The following is a 9,254-nucleotide window of genomic DNA, read 5'->3' as shown; positions in this document are numbered from 1 at the left end:
AAAAAAAAAAAAAAAAAAGAAAAGGATTACATCTATGAGGATAAAAAAGATGTTAGTAGGAAATAAATGAAAACTAGATTCTATCTCAGAATAATATACTTTTCCATTACCTAGTGTTCCTCCCCTCCCTCTCTCCCTGTCCCCCAAACTAAAAACAAAACAAAACAAAAATGCAGAAAGAGAGATTTAGATTAGTTGTAAGGAATTGTTTCTGATAGAAAACAGAAACAATTGAAAACCAAACAAATGAAAAAATGAAGTCATTGTTCACTATAGGCCTCTGATATTATAAAAAATAGTAATAATGGTAATAATAAATAAAGTTGCTATTTTCCTTCTCTCCTCACTTAACTGAGCATTAATTTCATTGACTCTTCCCAGTAGATCTACTGAAAAAAATTTTTTTAAAGAGTAGAAATTGATTAATGCCACAGCACAATCTCAGGATGTGAATGAATGTAGAGTATCATCAGAGAAAGTTTAGAAGATGAACCATATAGATAAGCAGACTAACTAGATCTGTGCTGGTGATTGTTTTGATATTTCCTTTTGATGTCACATGAAGGAAACAAGCAGTCGCCAAAGATATTCGTTATATCAGGGTTCAGTGCAGGAATCAAGAAAACACTTTAGGTACTTCAAGCAGAAACATGTTTAATACAGGGAATTGTGTACTCACAAAAGCATTGTAAGGCCCTAAGTAGCTGAAGTTAGAGGCTGTCATTAGCCAACTGCCCAACTTCCACAAAACTGGAGACCAAAAAGGGGAATCTGAATTGACCACTCAAACACTTGGTTTACCAGAGCTTGACCATCGGCCAGTAGAATGGTTTCTACCTCTTTTCTGCCTTCCAAATCTCATACAAGGTTATTTCATCAGCAGAACCTAAATGACATTAAAAATTTCAGCTGCAAGGGATTCTGGGAAATGAAATTTTTATTCATTTCCCAGAATGAATAAAGGGAGAGAATTTAGAAGGTGGTAGAAATGGATGTTGAGGTTCAAATGATATCTAGAATGTACATATTCCTCCAGCAGAAAAATGTTTTGACAGTCTGTTATTAAACACAGGCCCTATTAAAAATTAGGGCCGGCTTGTGGCTCACTTGGGGGAGTGCAGTGCTGATAATCCCATGGCCATGGGTTCAGATCCCTATATAGGGATGGCTGGTTAGCTCACTTGGGAGAGCATGGTGCTGACAATACCAAATCAAACGTTAAGATCCCTTTATCGGTCATCTTTTTAAAAATAAATAAATAAATAAATAATATAAATTTACAACTAAGCAAAATATATTAAAAACAAAGGTGATACTCTAAACTCATCACTTATTAGCTATTTTTTTTTTCCTTTTTTTTTGTGACCGGTAAGGGGATCGCAACCCTTGGCTTGGTGTCACCCATACTGCACTCAGCCAGCGAGCGCTCCGGCCATCCCTATATAGGATCTGAACCAGCGGTGGGAGCGCCGCTGCACTCCCAGCGCCCCACTCTCCCGAGTGAGCCACAGGGCCGGCCCCTTATTAGCTATTTTACTACATTTTAATATTATTTACATCCATTGTATCTGTCTAATGGAAATACAATCATGCTACTGAGCAATTATTTCCCACCTCATGTTCAGTGGTGTAGCTTGACCATAGTGGGAGTAATTATACTACAGAAATCTGCAAACATAAAAGATTTCAGTCCTTACCTCTCTTCCCTGGAGAATAGGTGGTTAAACATTTACTAGCACAATACTGGTTGAAAATATTAGAAGAATTGTGTATTAAAGAGAAAAAAAGGTAATTAAGAGAAGATGTTTTCAGATAGCTAGAAATAGGAGGGTCACAATGGGAATGATGGTTTGTGACCAAGAAGAAAATTGAGAAGCAAAAGAGAGTCATAGACAATTAGAATTCAATGCAGTAAGTGTTTGTTATACCTGGCCTTGACTAGTGTCTGTTATTTGTAATCTTGGAAATGATAGTATTTAGTCCCAGGAGAAGGATTTAAGCCATCTGGTTAACTCCTGGGAGTTCCAAGACCATTCATGTTCCAAAGAGCCTTCTCCATCTCCAGGATAAATATGGGGAGAACAGGGGTGTTGTGATGATTAAAGCCTTTAAAATTATGATATTTTAAAAGTATTTGTGGATGTATAACAGCTTAGGAAGGAGCAAGGTGTGTTTTGAGTAGATGGAGAGAAGTGGGGAGTCTTTTAAGGAATTCCTCATCAACACAGGTATAGCTGGAGACAAGGGATTGAACAGCTACTTTGCAAGCCATGCAGCAGGGCATTAAGGGTTGTGGCCACAGTGTAAGAAGCTATCATAGGCAACTTGAGCTCAGGTGGCAATGAATGAATGTTGGAGTTTACTGAGGCAGCATAAGAGCTGCCATGAAAGAGGAATTCATTTGAAAGTGCTACGGAAATGACACAGGTATTGATATTCAACACTACCCTACAGATATGTACAATCAATTATGTTTCAATAAAAACTAAAAAAAATAAAAAATAAAAAAAGACCATACATAGTGCGTTTCTGGTGAAAATGTAAACTAGTGCAGCTGCTGGGGAACACAGTATGGTGGTTGCTCAAAAAATTAAACATAGATGCAGAAATTCCACTTCTCAGTATGAATCTCAGAGAATTGAAAGCAGGGACTCAGACACTTGTATACCAACGTTCATTGAAGCATTATTCATAATAGCTAAAAAGTGGAAACAATTCAAATGGCCACCAACAAATAAATGGATAAACAAAGCAAGGTGTGTACATACAATGGAATATTGTTCAGGCTTAAAAAGGAACAAAATTCTGATGCATGCTACACACGAATGAACCTTAAAAACAGTATGCTAAGTGAAAGGAGCCAGATGCAAAAAGACATATCGTATGATTCCACTTATATGAGATACCTACAATAGGCAAATTCATAGAGACAAAATAAATAAAGTATAATAGTGGTTACCAGGGGCTGGTAGGGAGGTGGGGTGCAAACAGGGAGTGATTGTCTAATGGGTAGAGTTTCTGTTTGGGATGATGAAAAGTTCTGGAGATGGATAGTGGTGATGGTTGCACTATTATAATATTATGAATAAACTTAATGCCACTGAATTGAACACTTAAAATGGTAAATTTTATGTCATGTATATTTTGCCACAATAAAAAAACCAGTAAATTTTATGTTATGTATATTTACCTCAATGAAAACAAAAATTTTTAAAAAGAGCACACATCTACCCTCCATACTCTGCCAAAAATCAGAAAAAACCACCCCCCAAAAGAACAGAGAGTGCTATGAAAATAGAACATATGATTTACCTTTACTTCTACATAAGCTTAGGTCACATTATTATTATTATTATTGTTATTATTATTATTATTATTATTATTATTATTATTATTATTATTATCATAGCAATCTTTACCTGACATATATATGGGAATCAACCCTCAAGTTATATCCTTTGTGATCAAAGATTTTCTGGTAGGCCTATCAAGCATCCCAGCAAGAGGAAAAAACCAGAAAGGTTTTGTAAATAACCTTATTTTCGAACTACTCAGACTCCTAAATGTAGTCTTTCTACTAGTGCCCCCAGCATAAAACAAATGTTTTCAATGGAAAACTGAAGGGAATCCAAAATATTCTCAGGGTGCTTGGAGAAACCATCAGAAAAATCAGGGTAAAAGAATAGGATATTAACGTTAATTTACATTGGTATAATGCAAATGGACATCAGGATTGAATTAACTTCAACAATTCTCCCGGGCCCTATTCTTATTGTTCTGCTAGACTATCAAACAGAATTAGTTGTGTTCTTGAGTCTGACATTTAAAAAAAAAAATTCTCTAAAGAAAAAAAAAATCCCTACCTCCTACAGGAAGAGAAACTAAATTTTATCTTCCAACCCATGCTATTTTTTGTCAACACTGGACCCGTTACAAAACAATTATTCAATTATTTACAATTCTTCACTTTATAAATTGGCTAGAATATTGATATATGTTAATTAGGATATAAAAATTTAGGAAATGCTTTAGATTAACATTAGAATTTAGAAAGCCAGTTGGGAGATTATTAGAGAGAAGCCTAGGGCAATTAGATGAAGGATTCTTAGGGAAAGTATGGTTCATATAAACAGAATTGCTGCAATGATTTAAAAATTTTATTCAGAAATCAAGTATCCTTGATATATCTCTGTAATTAACATAAAAACTTAGATGCAGAAAATGACCTTGTGCTTTTGGAGGCCAGTGAAATAAAATCATATTGCACCCCAACATAATTGATGGCTGTCACAGTTCATTTGACAGAACACCTGAGATAGTAAAATAAGTCCAAACCGATATGCTATCACACTTATTTAAAATGATGAATTTCTGCCCTTAGTTGTACAACATTCATTTTTCATTTAAAATGCATTTAAAACTGAATATTTATTGTTACATTTTGCATCTAGAAAGATTTTTTGAGAAGCACTGAGACTTAATATTGTTTAATAGTCATGATCACTACTAACCATTTACTAAAAGAACTAATATTGAAAATCATTTCTAAGATAGAATTTATATGGTCCCTTAACACTGAGAAGCTTTGATTACACTGTTGGTGGGAGTGTAAATGGGAACAATGTATTTTCAAAAACAAATTTTCCCTAAATTATAAAGTTGAACATTTTCATTCTGTACTATCCAGCAATTTCACTGCTAGGTATATACCCTGAAGAAACTTTTGCATATGAGAATCAAAAGATAGTACAAAAATAATTCATGAAACTATTGATCACAACAGCAAAAAACTGGAAATTTAAACATTCATAGGAGATGGATACATGAATTATGAAACAGTCACACAATGGAATATTATGTAGCAGTGAAAATAACTGAATTACAGCTATGTAACAACATGGGAGGATGTAGAAATACAATAGTGAGTGAAAAACAAGTACTAGAGGACTATATCACAATTTTTATAAAGTTCAAAACCAAGCAAAATTAAAAAACATATTACCTAGGAATGTAGACATATATGATGAAGTTTTTTTTTTTCAAAGACAAGGAGATGATAAAACACAAAATTCAGGATAGTGGGCTACCTGTGGAGGACAGGCAGGAGATGGGATAGGGAAAGAACACCTAGTCTGGCACAAAGATATTAGTCACAGTCCAGTTTTTCAGTTGGGTGGTGGGTTCATGGGTGTAGTACTCATGGTTGTCATGCTTTATAACAATGCCGTACTTGCATGCACTCTTTTATATGTATAATTTAAAAGGTTATTCATATATAGAGTATATTGGTAGGATCTTAGTAAAAGAGTCCTACCCATAGTCAGTACATATTTGTATGCATATGGCAGGAACTATTTAAAAATACAACTCAAACTGATACAAATTGGGAAATTTTTAAATGGAGAGAGAATTTCTATATGTACAAAAGTTTCATTTAAAGTTTACTTCAGGGGATTTTTATCACATTCAACATTCAGAGGCTCGGCTGATAAGTCACTTTACATTTGACTTTTATAACTTTATAGGAGGTGGCAAAAACAAAAATATGAGCGTACTTCAAAAAGTTCATGGAGGGCCGGCCCGGTGGCGCACTGGAGAGTGCGCCGCTTGGGAGTGTGGCGACGCTCCCGCCGAGGGTTCGGATCCCATGTGGAGACTGGTTCCCGCTCACTGGCTGAGCACGGTGCGGGCGCAACACCGAGGGTTGCGATCCCGTTGCCAGTCCCCGGTACGGGCGCCACACCGAGGGTTGCGATCCCGTTACTGGTCAGTAAAAAAGATAAAAAGGAAAAAAAAAAAAGTTCATGGAAAGATTTGCATTATCTTTTAATTATATTCTTCCATGAACTTTTTGAAGTACCTTCATAGATGAAGACATCATGAAATAACATTATACTGGAAAATAGATGTATTGCTTATCAAACTGTTTCAAAGATTTCTTAAACCTAAGAGATACAACTTAAAGATTTTTCTGAGAATAAATTACTTTTAAAAGCTATATATTTATGTTCTTTATATACTTGCAAGGCTGACTAGATATAATTGCGTGGTAGAAAATGGTAATTACCTGTAAACTATTTTGTCACTATTGTATCTCATGAACACCTAGGATTCCCATTAGCTCTTTGTTCATTTCCATGTCACTTTTTTTTTTTTTGTCTTTTTGTCTTTTTCCGTGTCCGGCAACGGATCGCAACCCTCAGTGTTGCCCCCGTACCGGACCGGGGACCGGCAACGGGATTGCAACCCTCGGTGTTGCTCCCGTGCCTCGCTCAGCCAGTGAGCGGGAACCGGTCTGTATGTGGGATCCGAACCCTCGGGCGGGAGCGCCGCCGCGCTTCCGAAGCGGCGCACTATCCAGTGCGCCACCGGGCCGGCCCTTTTTCCATGTCACTTTAATGGTAAGATTTTTTTTTTTTTTGGTGGCTGGCTGGTAGAGAGATTGAACTCTGGATCTTGGTGTTATCAGCACCACTCTAATCAACTGAGCTAACTGGCCATCCCTGTGGTAAAGTATCTGTATAATGTACATTTTATGATCCCTCTTGGCTCCCTGCGAAATTTAGACTCTATTTCATTCTAGCAACAGATCTTTTAGGCTTTTATATAGAGAGGAAGGACAGTTTACTTGCATCTGTCTTCTGCCCCGCAGGTATTCTCAATGGATGAGGTGAATACTCATATTGCAGTTCTTGTCCCAAAGGCTAAAATCAGAATTGCAAATAAGTACCATATGTTCTTTGTGAGATTTCTATAACAGAGATCTATTGAAATGTAGAACAGGTAAGTATAAAAATTAGACCAATGATCTCTGTATCACTGGGCAATCAATGGATGTTTGAGTACTGAGGTGATCAGAAGAACTGAGTTTGTTTCCAACTTCTTATTTGCTGAATTGTGATACCCATTTAACATCTTTGTGCCTCACTTTCCTCATATTTATAAACAGGATAATAATACCTTCTCTATCTTCCTCAGAGGATTGTTATAAGAATGGAAATAAGTTGCTATACATGAAAAACATTTGTAATCTCAAGGAATATGCAAATGTTAGTCTCTAGAGGAAAGTCTTTTTTATTTTTCTAGTATATTAAAATCCACAGTACACTATAACAAAAACTTTATTTAGGCATTTTTGAAAATTGCCGTGAAAACTACATGAATTTCTTAATAGAAATAGGAAAATGCCAATAAGTTGTGCTTGAAAAACTATTTTATTGATTTTAGCACAGATGAACTACTTAGATGTAAACGTCAAAGCATATCTCCACATAATCTGTGGGCTATCTAGCTTTATTAACTAATTCATCAAGTCTTACTATTTAACCTCCAGAGAGACCAGTATGGTAATCTCTTTTCTTCACTTAGGTATGGAAAAAACAAAAGTCATGCCTCTCATGAGTGTCTATTTTGCTGTCATCAATACAGGAATGTTGTGGACAGGCTGGATGGGCCTCGGGGTTTGGAATTTTTATTGCTACTCCAGGGCCTAGTTTTTACTTGTAGTTCTGGAATCTTTACCAGCTTATCTTCAAGTTGCCTTTGCCATAGAGCAACAGATTCATGTACAGAAGGACTGATAATGCACTCAAAAGCGATCTAATCTGCAGTAACATTGGGAAACTTATCTTCATAACAACACTAATGCATTACCTTTCTTCATAGTTCCTAAAGGCTTTTGAATTCAACATCTCATTTTGGAACCTCTTGACTATTGAACAAAATGACTTAAGTTATTTTATACTGTTTTATTTTCTCTGTCAGGTGGAAAATACCAAAAAGTGCAAACCAGAATAAGCCATATTCAACTTGTCAAAAATTACATACCCGTCAACAGTTGTTCATATTTCCTTACTGTCTTTTCTATGCATGTTTATATTATTGAGATCACATGGTATATGCCGTATTTACATGTTTAAGTTTTCTTTTTTTCTGGTTATGATGAAAATCTATGTCTTGCAGAAATTTTCGAAAAGCTGTGGAAAAAAGACAAAAGTCTCAAGTAGAAAATGAAAACCACATATCTACTACCGTAGTTAACTACTCTAAACATTCTGGTGTATTTCCTTCCATTACTTCTTTTTATTTTTTATTTTATTTTTAATAAAGCAATCGGGGTCATACCAAGGCAGAAGTGCTGGGGAGTGAGAGGGGACAGACACTGGCTTGGCTGGGGTCGGGCAGCTTCTATTCTCCAGTCCAGCGGCCTGGAAGAAGCAGATCAGCACTCTTCCTCCTGGACAGGGGTATCGAGAGTGAATATTTTCCTTTAAAGCTCACTTGTTTCCGTATTCTAAGCTGATTCGTACATTCTCCTTTTCATGGACTGATTCTAATCTTCAAGGCCCAGCAACACCTGCCCATATTTCAAGTTATCCCTGCCGGCTTCTGGAAGCCCGCACTCTCCTGCGCGGCCGTTCGTCTCAGCTTATCGAAAGACTCCCGCCCCGGTGCCGTGATGATTCAGGAGACGGTGGGAGGCCGCTACTTCGAGGCTCCAAAGGGACTTTCAAACCTGAATGTTACAGTCAGAGCCCTTGCCCCGCGGCAGGGTCAGGAGCGCCCCGAGGCCACACTCGGAAGCTCCGTGTCTCCCTGAGGAAGGGTTGCGACCAGGGAAGGCCTTCGTGGCTGCTGAGTCCTCAAAGAGGCCAACCCTTCCTCGTCCATCTCGTGGTTATGGTCAGAGCGCACTTCCATGTGGCTCCGAGTCCCCCATTCTGCTGTTTTCGGGCGGGAGAAGGTTGGTAGGCCTTGGGCTCGCTCTCCGCCTTTCGGGAGATCTGGGCAAGACTCTCGCACGACCGCCAAGGCGGTGACCCACGGCCAGATGCTCCCCTTCTCGCTTTGCGAGCCTGGAGAAGTACGTCCCTTCTCGCTTGCCTTACGCCCGGCGAGGCGGAGACCGCACTATCGTGCAGCGTGCCGGAGGGGGGGAACGCTCATGTGCGGCTCTCTGCTTCTCCGCGTGCAGCAGCACTCTCAGGAAACCTGCCCTAAGACTGCCAGGGTCAGTATTATATTGTCCTGGGAACGCGCAGAGGAGACAGAGACGCCCGTCTGCAAGAGCTAGGCAGCGGACGTGCCCCTTCGCTCCCCCTGGGTTCGTCTAGATCTCCCGGCGCTGCAAGCGAGCGCCAGCCGCGGCCGAATTCCCTCAGCCTCTGACGGCTGGGTGGGAGCGTCTCGGACGCTCGAGTCCCGGCTCAAGGGGCGGGGCGAGCGCGCGCGGGGCGGGGCGAGCGCGCGCGGGG

The 9,254-nt window shown here is 38.8% G+C and overlaps 1 long non-coding RNA gene across 2 annotated transcripts in view; it reads right to left on the bottom strand.

The window, feature by feature from the left end:
• LOC103595660 overlaps positions 1 to 8,873 on the bottom strand; it is a 16,893-nt gene extending 8,020 nt beyond the window's left edge. Inside the window, exons 1-2 of one of the 2 annotated variants that reach the window (XR_550966.1) lie at positions 8,125 to 8,873; positions 7,828 to 7,976 (exon numbers count right to left, since the gene is read on the bottom strand). This is a non-coding gene — a long non-coding RNA (uncharacterized LOC103595660). Of the gene's footprint in view, positions 1 to 7,050; positions 7,977 to 8,124 lie in introns of those variants that run through there. The other variant, XR_550965.1, reaches the window with a different exon arrangement.
• Positions 8,874 to 9,254: the final 381 nt, after the last annotated feature.

This window comes from Galeopterus variegatus, unplaced genomic scaffold (assembly GCF_000696425.1).
Source record: "Galeopterus variegatus unplaced genomic scaffold, G_variegatus-3.0.2 Scaffold1809, whole genome shotgun sequence".
NCBI lineage: Eukaryota > Metazoa > Chordata > Mammalia > Dermoptera > Cynocephalidae > Galeopterus > Galeopterus variegatus.
This window is presented reverse-complemented; position numbering and strand designations above follow the sequence as displayed.